This window comes from Tympanuchus pallidicinctus, unplaced genomic scaffold (assembly GCF_026119805.1).
Source record: "Tympanuchus pallidicinctus isolate F22 unplaced genomic scaffold, pur_lepc_1.0 scaffold18, whole genome shotgun sequence".
Classification (NCBI taxonomy): Eukaryota; Metazoa; Chordata; class Aves; order Galliformes; family Phasianidae; genus Tympanuchus; species Tympanuchus pallidicinctus.
The window spans coordinates 11,595,504-11,615,999 of record NW_026294699.1 but is presented as its reverse complement, the minus strand read 5'-3'; the positions used below and the strand labels follow the sequence as shown (position 1 = coordinate 11,615,999).

The 20,496-nt window shown below is 37.4% G+C and overlaps 1 protein-coding gene across 5 annotated transcripts in view; it reads left to right on the top strand.

Moving 5' to 3' along the window:
* The window catches only part of SDK1 (sidekick cell adhesion molecule 1), a 359,812-nt gene that overhangs the window by 62,897 nt on the left and 276,419 nt on the right, over positions 1-20,496 (top strand). The window contains exon 1 of one of the 5 annotated variants that reach the window (XM_052679611.1): positions 19,832-19,850. The exons of the other annotated variants lie outside the window; for them this stretch is intronic. The gene's annotated coding sequence lies outside the window, so the exon portion shown is untranslated. Of the gene's footprint in view, positions 1-19,831; positions 19,851-20,496 lie in introns of those variants that run through there. 5 annotated transcript variants of the gene reach the window in all.

Sequence of the window (20,496 nt, the reverse complement as noted above, 5' to 3'; positions counted from 1 at the left end):
TTCAAGTCATTGTGTAAACCTAGCCTGTTAGTTAAAACTCTTTCTTAAGGGAAAATTCTGTATTTAATTTTTTTATATATGTATTTAGGGGTTCTAGAACAGAGAAAATGGAGCGCTTTGCTCACAGTCAACAGAATTAGTGGCAGCAATATAGAAACAGAAAAAAATACCTTTTTCCCTGCTGTGTTACACTGATTAGTGGGAAAGTGAAATAAATTGATACGTCTATGTATAAATTTATTAAATAATGAAATAACCATTTGAAGTTATTTTGAATGTAGCAGGAGAGGAAGTTAAATTGAAACTTGAGGAAAATGAACTAAAATCAGAGAATATTTTATGAACTAGAAGCTTTGTTTGGTGATAAAGATTAGCATGAAATGCTTTTTGTGCTATCAAATCTTAAAAGTTGTCCTTTGTTCTTAGAAAGAAACCAGTTAGAATTATTTAATTGAGTAGAGTATTATATTGTCTTGCAAAATAGATATAAGGGATTATATTATTAGTATTAGTAATTATAAGGGTAGGTAGCAGCAAAAGATTAGGGCCTGATCCATGAGCACGGAAGTTTACATGTCAGAAAACTCCTGAAGAGGGAGGAAGGGCAGTGCTGTTTACCATGGATATCGGGAAGAGATGGAAAAGAACGTGATTTTTTTAAAGCTAAGGAATATAACTGATGGAAATGCTTCTGCCCTGCTGCAACGAGGACTCCTTGGATGTGCCTGCTTTTCTTCTAAAAGCTGATATTTTGGTGAAAATTACTGATGAAGCATGTAAACCTTCCTGTGGGCACTGAGCAGAGAAATTCCTCTGTGTTTTTTAAATAGTGATGTTGCACTCATGAAGCATAGCTCTAATTTTCTTCACATGTGTTGAGGATATTTGTTACTGTCAGAGGAGGTATAGTTCCAATCTACCGTTTTTGCTGTTTCCTTGAAAAATACATTGGATAGAAAGCAGTTTTAGTAAGTAATTTACCGCATGTAAATTATGGGTGAAGTATCCCATTCAAACAACATTTGAGTATCTTGGTGTTTCTACAGTAAATTACTTGTTAGTACTCAGGCTATTTAAACAACACAGAGCTACTTACTTTAAACCGTATCCTAGGGAAGAAAGGAACAGGTACATCAGCTTGTTCTCAGTTGAGTCATGAGTCCTGTTCTTTTTAATTATGGAGTTAGGGAAATAAGTCGAAGCGAGGCCACCTGGGTGGGAGGGGATGCAACAGACTGTAATATCCTGTAATTTGGTGTATATAACTAAAACTGGCATTAAAGCATTAAAGAGAACATCTGAGTGTTTTCAAACTTCACTTGAAGATGGTTTGTTTTAGTACTTGGTTTTAGGTGCTTTTCATTCTCATAATTTTTTTCCTTGTAATTATAGAGTATGTGCATCTCTATCTATACAAAAACAGTGATAATAAAGGTAATGAAACTTGGTAATCATTGGTATTCTAGAGTGAGTTTCTGGAGCAGTGGGAGAGATTATTTTACAGGTGGTTGTACAGTATCAGTTACGATATAGTAGGAACTTGCAATTTCTGTCCCCTCAAAGAGATGGCATTTAATTATGGTAATAATGCTACTGATAGCTGATCCGCAGGATGGTGCACGTTAAATTATGCGGTCTGTAGGAAATTACATCAGAATGTTGTCTGGAAATGCAAGGAAGGAAATACTTCCCCACAGGAGAAACTGTTAGGAATTTCTTCTGACCAAAACAGATAATGCGGTGTAGTTTCATTTCTCATACCTTGCCACAAATGTTGATGAGGACGTGGATGAATGGAGGTGAATGTGACAGTTACAAAGCATTCTCTGCACTGAAGGTTACGAGCCTGAGTGAAGCAGAGCTTGCAGGCATCCCTAAGAAATGTGTGTTGGGAGATGCAGGTAAACCCCAAAGCATCAGAAACACCAAATGCTGGCTAGAATACCAGCCTCCTGCAGAGATCACCCCTGGGTTATTTAATGGACACTGATTTCTGGGGCTTAATTGTCAGTCTTATGCAAGAAATGACAGTGTAGTCCTTTTATTGCTGCTTAATGCATTCCTGGGGAAGCAGGGTTACCTGGAGAGTCTCTGTGAAGATTATGTATGTTACCAACATGAAAATGGAATTAGTGCTCCTCAAAGACATCACTAAGAGCTGTCTTAAGTCCTCTCAGAAGTGTAGGTAAAATATGTCCATACAATAATGGGAGTGCTTGGAAAAGGAGGCAGTGGTGATCCCAGTGGGGTTTCCTAGCAAGCGTGGGTAGGCAGGTGGAGCATTGAGGAGCTCTTGGAAGGAGGAACGTGGGAAACTAAGGGATGTGTTATGGAAACAGTGGGAACAGAATGTTGTGCTGCAGATGTTTGTTAGTGCTCAGGAAACTGTTTTGTTGAAGCTAAGAGCTGCATTATATATGGGCAAAAAGTTTTCGGAGCATAGCACGTTGAAACTGTTTTACAAAAGAAGGTGGGAGTTTCACTTCTCTGAGATGAGGTGTCTTGCACACTACAAGTACACGAACATCAAAGTATCTTAAGGTTTTACAGTATCAAAGTTTGGAAAATACAGTTCTGAAAGGCAATGTTTTTGAACTGTTGTTTTCCTAGCAACATTTGGCATGTAAATCAAAGGCTTTTATGCTGATTGGAATTATTTTGCAGAGAAGTTTGTGTTGGGTATTTAAAGCATCATCAAACTTTGATCAGCATTATTATTATTCTGCTTTGTTTGAAAATTCATGTTGCAATTTGCCCTTGCTTTTGCTTAAAATTGTAATGAACTCAGAGAAATTACAGTAATTTGTATCAGTGAATTCCCTTGAGTCTCTAATGTGAAATCCCGTAAACATTTGTAGGGCTCCCCAAAATAGCTCCATACCAGGCACTTCAAGAGCAATGCCACTGGGCTGCCGAGCTCCTGCTGAATATCAAACAGAACTTGTGTTTGTGGGCACAGTGCAGCAGGTAGGTCTCGTCATCCTGCTGGTCTGTCCATATGTGGAAAGCTACTGCATAATTGTTTTGAAGTAGAAAATTAACAGAACGGGCTGATTCCTGTCAGCTTTCACACTCTGCAGCTTTGGTTTCCAGGATTTCGAGTTTTGTAGCCAACTTTCTGTCCCAGATGCTGTATTGATGCTTAAGAATTACTGGCTTTTACTTCCCAGACCAAATACACTGAAGGTACTTTTAAAACATGTTAGAGTGGAGAATGTTAGCTGAAACAAGCTAAAAGCAAATGGTTTTTTTTCTTTTTTTTTTGAGATTGCATCCTTTTAATATGGCTTTTAGTAACTTCAAATGTGTTTTCTTCTAAATGGTTTGCATTTTACGTTTGGAAAGCCACTGGGGGGGGGGGGGTTTGCAGGTTATTTTTAGAGAAAATAAGTATTGATAACACTTAATGAACTGACTTGCTAAATGTGCTTTTACTTTGAGTGATAAGTATTTTGAGAAGCTTGAGATATGTCTGACTTGGTACATAGGAGTGGGATTGTAGTGGATGGTTATCAGTAACTCTGTTTTAAAATACAGGAAAAGATCTTGTCAGATTTTAGCCTTACTATTTTTCAGCTCTGTGGAAAATGAATGCATTGATTTTGCTTATTAATAATAGTGTTATGTGAAAAGGAACATTATAGAGAATGTATTGAACCTGAACATGTCTCTACAATATGAAAGATTTGAAAGTAATGGAAGCTTGAGAGTGTGTTGCATAGAATTGCATGGAATGCTCCATTAAAAGATCACATAAATATTTCTTTGTAGCAACTGTATACAACTAGGACCACAAATCTTGATTTTGAGTGTAGGAATTGTAGAATTCCAGAGGAAGTCAGTCAGGAGGAGGCTATGGGAGTGATGTAGTTCAGCATCCTGCTCTCACAGGGCACTGTTTGGGTTGGATCTGTATGTGTGGTCTCATCCAGCTGTTTGCAAATCTGAGGAATGTGTAAATCATCCTCTGAACTCGTGAGCTCTGTGTTGTACTTAAAATTCCTGGGTTTATTAGAGAACAAATGCCAACCATGGATTTAAAATTTCAGACATTGATTTGTTGTTACTCTTTTCCATATATGTGAAATAGGGCACAAAGATGCATTTTGAATGTGTATGCATATATGTCTATGGGCTGAATTATAAACCTTGTTTTCCTATAACTGTAATATTGCTGGTGACATTGAAAGCATTGTTTTTAGGTATTAATGGCATTGTTTCACCTGCTGCGTTGCTTTTCTGGTAATTAAAATTGCATAGCATTGTTGGGAACCTTACTGCAATCACGTCCTGACTTGCGAATGATGAATGCGTACCATCTAAAAATATTTAAATGATATGTAATTGCTAGGTTCTTGACTCAACAATTTAGTTAGCTCTAGGGAGAGGGAATGAAAAAGGAAAAATGTTCATTAGGGCTCAGGGATTCAGTCTAGTGTATTAGAAGGAATTGGATTATTCGGTTTACAGTGTTCTTAACAGATTCAATTTCAGCCAGAGATAATTGAAGTGTCGTCAAAGCTGTGTGCATCACTAAAACATACAGAAAGACATATTCCCGTGGGTTCAGTAAAGCAATATGGAACATTGTGGAGTAGCTTCTCAGAGATTTAACTGCCATTATATTGAGCCTGCTTTTAAAATATATTGCAGCAAACTTAGATGAATGCCTTCCTGTGTAGCTCTCAAAGAAGGAATGTTTAGATCCTTTTCATTTATGTTGAAGGAATCTCTTTAACAAATTGTGCTTAAATCTGTTGCCAAAGCTTATGACTTTGTAGTGAAACTTCATCCATGTTTCTGATCAGGAGGATTTTAGAAAATATACTAATTTATTTCTTAACGCTTCCTAGAATGGGAGATTTGTATGTTAAAACTACTTTTTATGCAGTGAATGATGTCAGTGGAAAAACTGTGCTTTAGTTACCGGTTACTGCAGGACAAAACATGAGTATCCAGAAAGCTGTGTTGTAGAACCATTCTGTCTAACACCTTTGCACAGGATTCTGATTCAGCTGCTCGAATCTGCTGTAAATGTATCTGCATGGATATGTGTATGGCAGGGGCTGCTCTCATCAGCCAGCCAGACTCTAATGCCATGTCATAACAGATAAACTGCTTTCATGATGTAGGACAAAGTGGACTTAATCATGTTTGCATATGTTTACATTCTGGTGCACATTTGAAGAGGACTGTCTAGGCTAACTTCTAGCAAAAAAAAAAAAAAAAAAAAAAAAAAAAAAAAAAAAAAAAAAAAACCAACCAAAAAACAAAAGCCAGAATGGAAATTCCATGAGAACAAGATGGAGTTAAGGCACAGAAAAAGCCGGAATTAATTTATCATGGTTTTACCAGCGCTGTTCAGAGGTTCGGCTGATGTGAACGCAGAAAAAAAGGCAGCTTGTCCTTGATGTGTTCATATCGAAATGACAGGAATTTTGTGAGTCAGAAGATGATAAAACAACCAAAGTACTCAAATGCTCAAATAGTCTTAGAAAAACTCATCTCCTTATTTGTGGGCTGCTTGACCAGTGAGGTTTCCTTATGACTACTGCCTTATGTTGCATTATGTTGAGGTTAGTTGTGAATTTTCACCCCAGATTTTATTTGGTTCAATATTGATATTTTATTGAATTACATCCCAATTTCTCTTGGGTTTACTGAATGCAAATAGATACAAGTAGTTTTATAAATGTAACATCACAGTTTTTCTGGGCAGTTGAACATGCTTCAAAATATAAATACTTCTCACAAGTTTTAAGGCCTTTTTTGTGTTTGTTTTCCTTTAAAACAAATGGATTCCAACTGTATTTACTTCTGATAGACAGCAAAAGGATTTTTATTAACACTTTATTTTTTTTTTTAGTATCCTTTTGCTCTGAACATGAGTCCATTAATTTATATAGCAAGTAACAAAATATTTTACACTTTACAATAAACCTAGTAAGATTTTTAACAAAATGCTTAATCTTCCGTAGAATTGAAGTACTCAGTGGCTTTTATGTGTTGGGGCAAAAAAAAAAGGAAAAAAAAAAAACAACTTTTAGGTTTCAACTCTGAATCGTTCACAAGGGCCACTCTGTAACCATTTTTCATAATGAAACAGATTATTGCTGTTAGAAGGCTCCTTAACCCCCTGTTAATCTAGACAGAGAAGTCCATAGAGGAAGTCATTGTAAATATTAGGCACAGCCTGGTGCAATAGAACCACCACAGGTATGTAATGTCACAGTGCACATTACCTCTGCAAGTAGGAAAAAAAATATTAAGCTACTTTACCTCTATTTTTTTTTTCTTATCTTGTCCTCTTTAATAATTCTTTTTAGAAGCAATACAGTATTAAATGGTGGTGGTTAATTCTGTATAAGCTTGGTGGTAAGAAGATGAAATGTGTCCTTTTGTGCCATTTTCAGTTCTCTGATTTCAGAGCATTGGGATTAATATTCCAGGCCTCTGTGCAATTCCTAGGAAGATGTAAAACATTATTCACAGTTTAGAGATGGGTAAATGAAATCCAGAGAGGTTATAACCTGTGCAGAGCCATGCAGGCACGAGGTCTCTGGAGTAACAGGGAACAGACAGCTGTTACTGTCTTGTTACCTGCTGTTACCATGAGGGTAAAAGATCACCTGGAAGATTAAAAAAAAAAAAAAGAAAAAAAAAGCTCTCGAGACTCCATAGTTTAAGTCACTTTTCACCTATAAAATGGATTTGTAAGTGAGAAGCTGAAACCGTTTTGCACAGCTCTTTAATTCCTGGTGAGTTATGTCATATCATGTCAGTAAAGTTGTTTTCTGTGTGGCATCGTGTTTATATTACTGAATCGTATCTGGAAAGATAAGACTGCAAATATTGGCTCTCAGGTGAAATGTCATTGCTGCTGCAGCTCGGCTCAGCGAGGAGCTGAGGGCTCGGAGATCAAAAACCTCTTTTCAACTCTTCCTGTTACATTGAGTTATGCCAATTATCAGTTCAGTGTGGCAAAAATAAGTAATAATAATTTAAAAAAAAAATCTCAAAAGAAAGAGACAGCATGATGAGTTCAGTCCCTTCATTGTATGGTGCAAAACAAGTAGGATTGTCTGTCTCCCAACTGCTAAATACAGTGGCTGGCACAAGCAGAGTGTGAAGGTTGGCAAGAGGGTTTTGAATAGCTGCTGTTGATCATACAATAGATACAAATTATTAATTTTATTGGGGTTGGACTAGATGGTCCTTAGCACTCCCCTCCAACAAAAAACCATTCTGTGGTTCTGATCTTTGTCTGAATGCTTTGATAGCTGCATGCTGACTAAGGAGGCTTCTGGCAGTAATGTAGCAAATCTGTTTGTTGGCATATGCCTTCCCTGCATGCAGGCTCCTTGAGATCAAGCATTGGTATCAAGTGGCACTTGTACCAAGAACTTTATATCTGCTGGGGTACGGGTTATCCCTAACCCACAGGTTTGAAAAATTTAAATTCAGTTATGCATTATGATGATTAATATTACTAATGAACATATTTTTATTACAATTAGTGATGTTCTTCAGACATACGCTCATTACTCAGACAAATAACTCTAGCATAATAATTTTCTTTTATTGATACAGACTAGGAAAGAAAAGAAATGAGAAGCCTGAGATATATTGGCCAAGGCAGGATTATGCTTGCAAAAATGGAAAAAAAACCCCACACCTCCTTATTACTTTGAAAATAGTAATAAGGAGGAATTAATGTTTTCTTAATGTCTCCTCATTCATAGCTTTTGTTACATTCCTGTAATTCATCACCGTTGATTTGACATTGTGTAGTATTGCTTTGAAAGCTGAAATGCACAGAAGTAGCTGAAATTAAATAATAGCAAGGCACTTTACTCTCATAAAGTAGCCTCCTGTAGATGACGTACTTTTTGGTTACCTTTGTCTTTGGGGATGGATAGAATGTTTTTTCTGTAGCCAGAAAGAATAAAAATGCTTGTGTTGGAAAACTTTTAATCTTCAGAAGGATTCATTTTGTTCAATATCTGTTCACTGATATTCTCTATTTTGCTATAATGAAGGGACTACGATTCGGTTTAAGTCAAGTACTTGGTACTTCTTAAGATAAAACATATCAGATGTCTGACGGGGTGTGAAAGATCTATTGTGCTTCTCAAACCACTGGCTAAGTGGCAAAAAGGAAGGTGTGGAGTTGGGTGAGAAATCAGTGCTTGCCATCTCAGAGCTCCATGAGTACAGCCGCTGCTCTCTGAATTGCAGTGCCGGTTGCTTGGAGCACCTTGAAGCCGAGCCATTTGCTGCTGTCAGAGCACGGGAGCATGGTGACTGTCAGGTGGAGGCAGGAAGGTGGTCAGCTGCCCTTGAAAGCTGATGATCCTATTTCAGTGGGCAGAATTACACATTTTTCAGACGGTAGAACATTCTCTTGCTCAATGTCATTCGTATAAAAGGCATTCTAATGAAAAGAAAAGCATGTTAAGTGAAGTATGCAAAGTCCTGAGTAGCGATTACTGACTCCTGCAATTTTCTGGCTGATGATATCCAGGTTTACAAAACCATGTGTTTATTTGATCAATGGCTACTAACAGGTGCTGAACACTTATGTGTCAGTAATAGCAAATAACATCAGAGGGTACTCTAAGAGAAGGCTAAAAGTAGTTCCGTGCTTCAAGGTGTTTCTGAAGTGACATTCATCCCTGTGGTACCCTGCACCCTGATTGATAAACTGTGGGGAGAAGAGATGGAACTTTCAGCTGCCATGCAAAAAAAACCTGTTGTGACTAATTCTTGTTTTGTCTTGAGCCAACATTTTATTGTTACATCAATTACAAGTATAGTGTTTGCATGTATTTTGGTTGTGCAGTTACGTATGTACACATGAGCTACTGTCTGTTAATTCTTGCATTTCATTTGATAAGTATTTTTTGAGAGAGGAAGGATTTTAAAGATTTTTTTTTTTAATCCTTAATTCACAAGGTCAGGGATTCATGTTTAAAGCTGGCCTTTATCACTTGGGCTTCAACCACATGGGTGCTTTTGTGTTTTTTTTTCTTATATCTTGTCAGTAGTAACTCGAGTATTGTGGTCAGCATGGTTTTTAGAATGTTTGATCTGGAAGAGAAATAGCAGATGTTACTAAATGGGAAGATTTCTAGTGAGCCAAACAATCCAGTGAGCAATGCATGTGCTTTATTAACTGACCAGTTGTGTTCCAAAAGCCTTTCTTTGTATTCAGTAACATCCTTTTCAAACATGGACTCTGATGTAGCAGGATTGGTTTCAATCACGTTGTGGTAAATTTATCCTTGGGGGATGTTGGGAGGAGGGGTTCCATCAACAAGTGTCTGCTGTTCTGTCAAGATCTGATTACCTGTGAAATTACAAGTAGCATTTTAGACATGGTTACAGTAAAGGTTACAGGCACTCTTTGGATCTGAAATTTCATTTTGGAGCATAAGGTCCCTGAGGGCTGGCTTAATTTATTTAATTACATTGTACAAGACTTGGGTAATAGTTTTAGATCAAAGTATAAAAACCAACTTCCAGGCGGATTTGTAAGATAATTGGAAGTGGTAAATAGCTAAACACTTCAACAGTTTTGCTTCATAGGGCAGAATGATACACAGATATGGAATGCAGGGATATAGTACAAGTGCTATTAAGATCCTCAATAATAAACTTGGAGAAGTAATTTGCTTAATTGTAATGGCAGCACATCTTTCTTCAAGAGATTGTACTACACAACTGGATTAAACTGGCCTGGGAAGTCCCCGCACATCTTTAAGCACTCCTTAAACACCTTGATGGGTTGGACAAGGAAAATGGGCTTTAAACCTTGTTTTTTCATAAAGTAATTCTATTTCAAAGAGTTCTCTGCCTGTAGGGCAAAAAAAGAATAATTTCCAGGTCTTTCTTTATTAGGTGCTGGTAGGAGAAACTTTATGCTTTCACATTCTCCTTATTCTACACCTTATTCTACTCTTTTGGCTCTGCCCAATTTCAAAAGAAAATTCAGTTTTCCTAAATGTAATTTTTTTTTCTTCTGTTTTCCTACATACCTGATTTTACAGGACATCTGCAAGCTGTTTCACTTCAGAGTTTGTTTTTAGGAATTGGATTTAAATGACTCAAAGCCATCACCACTGACATCAAGCATTAGTTCTTCTGTTTTTTTTTCTTTTTGTGAAAGGTACAGAAAGAACCAAGAAGCAGAAAATTGTACATGTTCAGACCTCCCTTGCACGATAAACTTCCTTTACCCTTCTGATTTACCCTTAAGCTAACTTATTTCAATGCTTGTTCTGGAAGAAGCAAACCACCTGGTCTGGGCTTGCCATCTCCGCCTTTGTGAGTTTTCTTTCTATTTATCAGCTTGGACTGTCACTCACAGCAGAATATCTGATTGCTAATACAATTTCAAGGCTGAGGCTCTGCTAATATTAGTCATTCCTAAAACTTGACAAAGCAGATGTATTGCCAGGGTAGAGGCTGGCAATTTACTTTTCCAGCCAATAAATCTGACCTGTTGTATCAGATGTTTGCCAGTATGACTTATCTGACTTACCATTTTACAGTTCTTGTATTAAATCTTTTGCTCCACAGGACTGTTACATCCATCAGAAGTTTTCCCAATTCATCATGCATGGCCTCGTCGCTTCTTTTTATAATTTCTTAAAAATTGACAAACTATTTAACTGAAGCCTCACTTTATTTATAAATAAAGGTGCTAGGACACTTTCCTATCAGTGTTCCTGAGATCAATATCCCTGTGAAATATGGCACACTTTTCTGTTTCATATTTAAGGGGCAGTTCTGTTTGGTTTCCATGTTGATGTGCTACTTCATCATGGTCTCCTCTCTTGCCTATTTTATCTCTCCAGCAATACAGAAATAGTGGGTTTTCTTCAGCTAAGTTGAAAGTTATGACTCATTTAGGAGCCATCTTCATAGTGATATGTCCCACTTGATGTTATTCCATCTAACTAAATCGAATATAATTATAATTTATTATTTAGACACTTCTTGTAAAGAAAAAAAGCTGCATACACAAAAACTGCATCAGATATTGGTGATTTTAAAATAAATTTGACTGATTTCAAGAAAAAGATTAAGAAGGGAAAAAGAGATTTTTGAGGAAGACTGTCAAACTTAACTTTCTCTATGGTAACTGTCAGTGCAAGAGTCAAACTTCTTCATTTAAGTTGTTACTATTGCTCCTGTTTCAGTAATTAATTATGGAACTTCTCTATGTTAAAACACATACGTGTCCTATAGTCTCTGTTGCAGGGCTGAATGAGCACCAAGAAGTGGGGCTGTTTGCTCCCTGGTCTCTGAGGCGTATCAGTCTCCAAACTCTATTAATTCTCTCTGATCATTTAATACCATTTAAAGCCATTTCCAGTTCATACTAGAAGTCTTAATGATTCTCTGTCTATCAAATAGTAGGTTGTAATTTCAGTTTCTCATTCTAGCTTCTGTGTCTTCAAATAGTTCAGAATGTGGCTGCTAGTGTTATCTCCTCTGGTTGCATTTCAAATTTGCACTATGCTGCTCATTTGGACCTCTGTCCATAGTGGCTGATTTATATTGTATTGACACAAAGCTTTTTTCTACTGTATCTTTTGGGACTTTTTCCACCTGTCAGAAATTCAGCAAGGCATTTATCTGTTGTTTTTTATAACAGTTTATAGCTGTTCCACAAATCCTGGAAGTATCATAAATATTCTTTACTGTTAAGGTGACATTCAGTAATCATATCTTTGAATTACTCTCATGGAGTTTCTTACCTAAAGTAGTCCAATTGACTAATTTATTTTTCAATATATATCAACTTTACTTTGGAAGGACAAGATTGCTATTCAGTTTCCATTGTAAACGTTATTGTGTGATACGTGTCTTCCCTTTCCTTTTTATTCAGACTAAAGCAATAGCAGATAAGCAATGCATGCTTAAAAAAACATGAAGAACTATCGGAGCGATCTTTTTTTTCCCATCACGAGTCATTGTTTCATGTGATGTTCCAGGTACTGTTGAGATGCCTTTTCTTCAAATAAGATGTTAATGATGGCGATTTGAACAGAGCAGGCTTTACTGCTGAAGCTGAAAAAAAAAAAAGCTTTGTGGTAAAGAAAACATAGGACAGTAAAGGCATGTGGTAACAGAGCAGAATGCAGTGGGGGAGTTGTGAGGGTTGTATGTAGCTGCTGATGAGGAGTTTGATGAGCAGAGAAACAACCCCAGAACTTGTGCCCAAAGTGCTGAAGGGAGATAGGAAATGTTGTGGAAGAGGCTGGTGGGTGTGGTTGAAATTTTGAGTGCTGCTGTATGGAGCTGGGAGGTTGGAGTCAGTAATCCACCTTGGGGTATCCTGTGGTATTGTGGACTGTCCCCATTAGGCCACTCACCTCCCACCACCCCTGCTCTCTTGAAGCTGTGGGACCCAGCATTTGGAGTGAGACAGACACTGAAGCTTCAACCAGTCCTTAGGGTGTAAGTCATCTTGCTTTTAGTGTTTACTTTTACACAGTTATTGTCATTCCCATATCCGCTACTAGAAAAGTGATAAAGCAGAGCTTTTCTTATGCCTCTGTAGCAACAAATCCTTTTCCGGATGCTCAGTGGTTTGGAAAGTAGATCTGATAGTGCCCCCACTGCAACTGCTCTTGTTGCAGCTTGAATTACAGCCATTGTGAGCAGTGTGACCAGGGCTGTGTGGGATAGCCAGCCCCATCAGCTGCAATGGGATTGCACGTCCAACTCCTTGCTCAAGTCCACATAGGACTAAAAATCCCTCTAGCAATAATTCTGAGTCAAACGGGCTCCTTCAGTATCTTTCTTGTGAAAAGATGCAGCAGTAGAAGCTTCTAGGCTCTTCCATGGTTAATGTGGTTGCACAGAATTTATTTACCTTCTCTGCTATGGCCTTCCGTGAGCTATTCCTTTAGATCATGCTTATAGAGTGAAACTTACATATTTGTGGTTGTTTTTTTTTCTTCTTTTGAAGTTGTTCTTGAAGATTTTTGGGACATCCTCACAGTGTTTTTACTTTCACCACACAGGGGTTTGTGTTTTTTCTTTTCTTTCTATCATCTGAACTTCATTTTTTTGAAGGACCTCTTCTTACCTTTTCTACTCCACTTCTTAACATCTCCTGACCCTTTTATTAAGCTTCCTTATTCTGGGCTTGCCCTTTTGAAATTAAATATTGGAGCAGATTTTCTCATTACTTTTTGATAATAGTCAAACTTGTGAAAAGAAATATTTTGTTCATGTAGATTGAAGCAATGAACTATGAAAAGAATGCCATGCTATTATATGAAACAATAAAATTTTAGGAAAATCCTTGACATTAATTTAAAACTTGATTAAAAATACCGAAGAGAAAGTTTGAAGCTTGCAAGTAGCTTATCTGAAAATCATTTCCAAAGTTTTACAGGCTAGGTTTAAATGTTATGAGCAGAAAGCTGATTATTTTAAGGATAAAAGTTCCCATAATAGCTAATTTGAAAGAGCTGTTAAAGTTGATAGCTTAGTTAATAATGAAGTTAAATAATTTGATTAGCTTGAGAATAACGTAGAGACAGGAAGATTTGTCTGAGGCCCTGACATCTTCTTTAAGACTATTATTCTTCTCTTCAAAAATAAAAAATGATTAGCTGCAATGGATACAATAAGGGAACATTCCATCGTGTGGGTATGTTGGTGTAGTTCTCGCACGTTTAATCATGGGAATTCTGCTAGGGAGAAAGAATTGTTCATAGGTTCACCAGTTTTATGAAATACTGTTTCTTAGGCTAAAGGGGAGGGATAGCATTCATCTCAGTGCAAATATTAAAAACTGACTGGTTTGATCGAGAGAAAATAGTAAATAAAAAATTACAAAAAACTTATAATATCTTTCTGTACACGAAATGTGAATGTGGAAAGAACCAAATGAAACTTGGGTTTCACAACTTACAGCATCTTTAGTGCACTCCTGTTGGTTTCTGGGTTTTGCAATTAAGGGAATGACGTGGCCACCCTGAATAGGGAAATGGGGAGGAGGGTGAGGGTGATCTGTATCCACAGGCAGCGTGTCAGGGGGAGGTGTTACACTGATGGTCAGAACCTGTCTGAAGGCTGGTAAAGCTGTCTTTATAGGGAGAGGTCTTTATTAGTTGGGCATTTCAAATAAAGTTTGGTCTGGCTTCTTTGTTACTTTATCCTATACCATGAAGGAAGCAGGGCACAGTTTCTGACTTCTGTAGCCTGATGGTGTCAATGGAATGGCTTCTGGGGAGAGACAGCAATCTGCAAATCTAATGAAGAATGCAGACAGAGAGCATGGAGTGTGCCTGGTGTTAACGCATAGGTCTGGAGTAACAACAATACCTTGGGAGTCACGAGTAAGGGGAAAGACTTCAGGGTTACTGGAGTCTGAGAATGAAGGGGCTTCTTAGGTACAAGCATGTCCATAGGTAACTGGACTTAATTCCCTAGCTCATAGAAAAATGTGCTTTCTTTTACAGTGCTTTTTGATATTGTACTTGAGATACACAAAGTAGTGTTTGTCACTGTGTTGTTCTGCTCTCTTTAATTTATGGCAGGACTTTTTGCTTGTTCTAATGAATGAACTCCAGCTGCTGGATTCCATATGGAAAATTCAGCCACCATAGCTCTTCTGACAACTAGCACCTGCACTGTGAAACCTAAAAATGAATCAGGTGAGAGAGCTGATGACTCTCATCTATTATTTGGATAGCAGGAAGAGATGAGGAGGAAAATGAGCCTTGCTTGCCAAGTAAAATATATGAACTTTTCATATCTACAGTTGTGGCTCAACTTAGAAACAATTATAGTCACTTTGGAAACTTTTCTTTCAAGAATAAATTTGAAGGTGGGTTCTAGGGAGAAAGGAATTGGCACTGCAGCTCTCAGCAGCTGTAGTAAATGTAGGGAGAAGGGAAAAGAACCCATAGCCAAACAGATGGCATATTGCTGATAGCTGGTATTTGAAAGATCAGTGGGATCTCAGGAGGCATGACTGAGCTACAAGTAGATCTGAGGGATCCACTCATGCAGTATTCCTGAACTGAACAACCCAACCATTTTATGATTCTGTGATTCTGTGTTTCTGCAAACAGGAAGTACAAGGGAATTTTGGCTTCTTAATTCAGGTTTTTAAATGATATCATATGGAAATGTTAGCAATGTTTAGGAAGATTCACCATCTGATAACCTGAAACGAGAAGTGTGAGAAGAAATGTGGCATGTTGAGGTTTGTATCCTACAGGATGCTCGTGACAATGTCATGATATCAAGAATTTTTGTCAACAGATCAATGCCACAGAGCCCTTGAACTCTTTTTGTGGCAGGAAAGAGCCAGTACCTGGCCTTCTGCAATAGTCATCATGAAAATAACTGGCTGTGAGTTTACTGACGAGAAATGTAATCACAAGAGATTGCTAGTATGCCTCTTGTGTTCAATAGTTAAAATCAGTTGTTCTGATGTCTTGGACCCACCCTGAGTCTGAGAAATACACTGTGTTTTAAAGCCTTTATTCTTTTCCTTTCAGCTCGTTGGGTATGTTTTAATTTGTTTTCTCTACAGTGATGAGTAACACGTGATTCTTAGTTTCCAGGAAAAGTTTACAATTTCAGAATACACAAACAGTTTAACTTCTTTGACTTGTAGAACTGCGCTCCTTTGTGTTGAGTCATGTTTTATTGTTTCACTTTTCTGTAAGAAAAGCTCTCGTATGGACACAGTTGGGGAGATCAAAAGATCGTTTCCAGTTTTAAATCTATTGAGAGGTTTTGGAGCTTTCAAATTCTCTTGTACAACTTTAAATAAATTTTCACCTTAGAACTCTATGGATTCCATCCATTTTGGCTTTCAAATGGTATATAGCTGCCAGAATAGAATTAATTAATGTTTCTTTTGAACTGCGCTGCACAATAGAAGCACTCATTAGATGTGAAGTGCTGGAAGCTGCTGAGGACTTTGTAGTTCTTTTATCTATCCTTATTGATATCCTATGTTAAAGCTTAAGAAAAAGTGTGACATGTATACCTGCTATTATCAGGCAATGATTTGCAATAAACAGTTGTGGTTTCTGAAGATACTGACTTCCTGAAGATATGTTAGAATAGATTTCAGAAGTGAAAACTCAGGTCAAAAGTGCGAAGTAGTTTCTGTGTCCTGTGAACCTGATACATTTTTAGTGTGGATTGCTGCCTGTTCGTGTCAATGTAGCAAAATGGAATGCTTTGTTATTGTGCCTTGTTCTAAAGAAAAACAAGTTTTATTTATTTCTGGGGGGAAATGACTCTTTCAAACTTTGCAAATTCTGAAGAAAAATAAGACTGATTAACGTGGAACAAAGGCATATATCTTTAGTCATGCAGTAGGGTGGCATCCTGCTTTCTGGCTGCTTCTGACTCACTTTGAGTCACATTATTTCCCTCCCTGCTATTTGTATTTGCTATTTTTTTGTTATTTTTCATTTTTTGTAACACAAGACAATCTGATGGGAATACAGGAAAACAAAATTCTGTTTTATATTTTATTCTACAAAAGAATTCTGAGGCCTCTAATGATAACAACCTACTGCTGAAATCAAACAAACATCTGGTTTTGTACATATAAGAAATATTCTGAGCATAATGTAAACAAGAAATTTATTGTAGTCTCCTTGCTTATTTTTTTCCCCCTCTTTGCCAACTGTGAGAGCAAAGCAGCAAGGTAAAGGTCCCTCACCTGTAGATCTGATCTTTCTTCAGTTCAAAGCTTTGTAAGTAAAAGCAACCATCTGTACAGGACAGCTGTTGAAGTTCCTCTCTTACAAGCGTCGTGTTGGTGCCAAAGTGAAGCTTCTTGCTCTGCTATCATTGAACCCTTTTAAAAGATAAGCAGCTGGAATCCATTCTGTGTTATCCTTGAAGTCTATTAAATGATGCTGCAACTTCTGGTACAACAACAGTGTTCTGCAGTGGTTCTTAATGTCGAACCTCAGTGTTAGGGGCTTGGCAACTTATTTGCTTATTTACATGCAAATAATTTGATGAATATCGTTTCTATCGGTGTAGTCATACTAGCAATGTGGTCGTTAAGTCTATGAGTGTGTCATAGAATTACACAATTCATGGATTGCTTCTTGGTCTCTACGATGAATTTGTTCTTTCTGTGTATATTTTAGGCTGAAAAGGAGAAATCTACAAAATTAAATAAGAAAAACTAGATGCTCAAAGGCATGTATTTTTTTAAATGAATAAACTTTCATTAAGTATATGGAAAAAAACCTTGTCCAGGTATTATTAAAGAGAACAAAAAATATTACAGAATGTAATATCGAAGAATTGCTTTCACTATTTCTCTGGTATCCATTTCAAAGGCACAAGATTAACATTTAGATACACTGAAGAATTTTTAATGGTGTTTTCCTTCAGATTATTTAACGATGCAAACGATCTTTAAGTACCAAAGTGGGAAAAAAAGACCAGGAGTGTGCATTCAGTTTTCTTTTAGAATGCTTTTCTTCCCTCCTTTCCTGTAATATTCTTGCTTTCTCAAAGATCTGTCTTTGAAATCGATTTCAGATGTCAGGAAGAAAGCTAAAGATGTTGGCACTAGTTGTCACAGATCAGACTAGGATGTCTCATTAAACTGTGAGCAAAGAGAGAGTGTGCATCACCTCTAATTTCCAGACTGGTTGGAGTTTTGTATTTAATGTTAAAGGGAAATGTGATTGATGCCTTGCAAAGAATATGTGATAATATTTACTGAAAGTTTTAAATATTTGAAAGCATGTTTCTGTGCCTGCCTAGTATGAATGATTTTGGTTTCCTATGTTCTCCCTTCTTGGTTGATGGCCTCTAAAAGTGAACTTTGAGAACAAATGTAGAACAAGTCAGGCATGCCCCTGTTGTGTTGATAATATCAACTTGACAAATGTATTCTGAATTTTGCCTGCAGCCATTAAAATGGAAAGCAAAATTGGAAGTGTTTTATGTGAGTTTTTTCATTGCTTGTACCAGCAAGTATTATACTGATTTTGACAAAGGGAAACATAATTTTTAGAAAGCATTTGCCCTATTGACTCTCAATGAAAACAATATATTTTAATTCATCATCATATTATTTTACTGCTTCATTGTTTTGTCACTATTGTACATTTTCTGTGTGCTCCTAAGCTGGTATAAACTAAAGGCCAAAAGACAAAACTAAAAAAGAAAAAATGTTAAAGCTAATTTATCTGGAATGTTTACTGATATAACTGAAGTTATCGTTGAACTTCTGCATATACAACTTTCAGGATTTGGCTGCATATGCGAAGTAGAAAGTTGCTCTTTTTTTCTTGCTATGCATACAATTTATTTTCTTAATTTTTTATAATTGCATCGAGATACACTGTAAACACAAAGTAGTTTTCATCAGTAGAATTCATCAGCTTCTGTTGGATCCAGTGAGCTGGCAGAGGAAGCACATGCAGAGAAGTAATTTAGTGTATGTTGCTTTAATTTAGAAATGATCATTTCTGATGTGAGGCTGACGGAATTGGCCTTTGTCCAATAAATGTTTCCTATAAGCACGGAACATGTTAATTTAATGTTTCCACATTAAAATCGTTTCAAAATAAGTACCTGTTGAGTATTGCTAAACAAATAGAAAAACAACTGATTTGCTTCTTAATGAGCCAGTAATAATGTGCTTGCATTTCAGTCAGGCACTGTTTCTGGTTGAGCATGTATTTCAGAAGATCTACTCTGCCAACAAGCCATTTAAAATCAATGCTAATAACAGACATTGGCATCAACTGTGTCAGTGGAAGTGCTAATTCTGAGAAATGTTGAGTAAGTATTTCTGACAATCTCTTAAAATACAGAATGTAGGGTGGTTAGAATGTACTGCAGAAAGTTAAATAATTGAGGGGCCAATCTCTTCTGTGTGTGTGTATTCAATTCAGTTGCTCGTTCTTTTAAGAACAAGAGCAGGAACATCACATGTGCTCTGTCCTTGTTAAAGGGAGGGAAGTGCCCGCGATGGTGATGCTCCCCACACTGCTTGCATCATGTGGATTTGTCTCGTTTCAGTGTGTAGAATGAGCTTTCTTTGCAATAAGTTCTGTATCAGAGTGTCTCCACGGGATTACAACCAATTTCTAATTCAGTGGCCTCCTCCAGATCTGTTAATTTCAAAGGTGTGGTTTAGGCTGGTGCATAATAGCCACAGAGTTTTCCTTACTCTCAAAAATCCCTGTGAAACAGTTAAGAAACCATTTTCCAGGTATTGCTAGAGGACTGCATTTCTCTAATTTGTTTGTACAAGATTTTTCTCTCTTATTAACATGGAAATGTTTTCATATCTGTTATATGTAAATCATTTCGTTGTAAACTTTTACATTAGGAAACGAGAAAATTTGTATCGATGTTTTTAGTGCTATAGAGAAGGAACACTGAAGAATTACTGAAGCAGAAGAGGGAGAGCAGTAAGGGTTATTTGTGACTCTTAAACCTCAAATAGGCCAGGTAGTTTTCCAGCTGGGTTGGCATTAGGTGCCTGGTGAAAGCTGAAGTTAATGTTGTTGATCTAGTGTCAGCTGTTGCTTTTCTAAAAACAAGTTAGTGCTCGTGTTAGGCACAGAGCTGTTCTTTGTTTAAAAATAACTGAAGTTGCCAGTCCTTTCAAAGAATGTAATTATTTTCTCTGTAGGGGGAAAAAAAATAACATACCTTATCTACTAAAGGAAAGCATTTAGATGCCCTTTCCTCCTTTCTTTGTCCTGCACTAACCTGCTTTTTTTTTTTAGGAAGAATGTTCCTATTCAGACTTTTCCCTGGTGGAGCCTGGTGACGATAACCTGGGGCTGCTTTTGTGCTGTGATGCACTCCCAGTAAGCGTGTATTATGGCAGCTATATATTTGTCCCTTTCTCCCATGGAGTTTAATAAAGGAAATTGTTTTGATTAATAGCTTTTAGATTTAACAAACAACTCTGTTTTGGGTTATACATCCATCTGGTCCAGTTTCTAGATTGTCAGCACGGTGATGTATGGGAGAGCGTACAGCAAGAGCAGATGACTGGAGGGACTTGTGAAATCCTGCAGGGAGCAAAGGCAGCAGATTGCTTCCCAGTGAGCAGCTCCACAGAGCTTGTAAACCTGCCCAGAGCTCACATCCTGCAGGGTACAGGAATCTGTGAATCAAGACTTAGGCTTTCTCTATCTTCCTCTCAAATATGTCTTCATTATTGGCAGGAGGTGCAGATTCAAAGTAAAGAGCAGAGGGTTGACTATTTGTCTGAGTTGGATTGAGCAAGGGCAGTGATACAATTGGTGAAACATAGGACTCTGGTGGTTCTCTTCTTTGGCAACTTGTATGCACCAGTGAGATGTGACCAGGCTCTGTGCTTCTGCAGGGGTTCCTCCCTTCAGCCCATCTTCATTTGACGTCCATCTTCAAGAAGGACAGACAGCTGAAAGGTGCAGATCTGGCACTTTTCCCTGGGATGAGATGTTCTCACCTCACTGTGGTGACTGG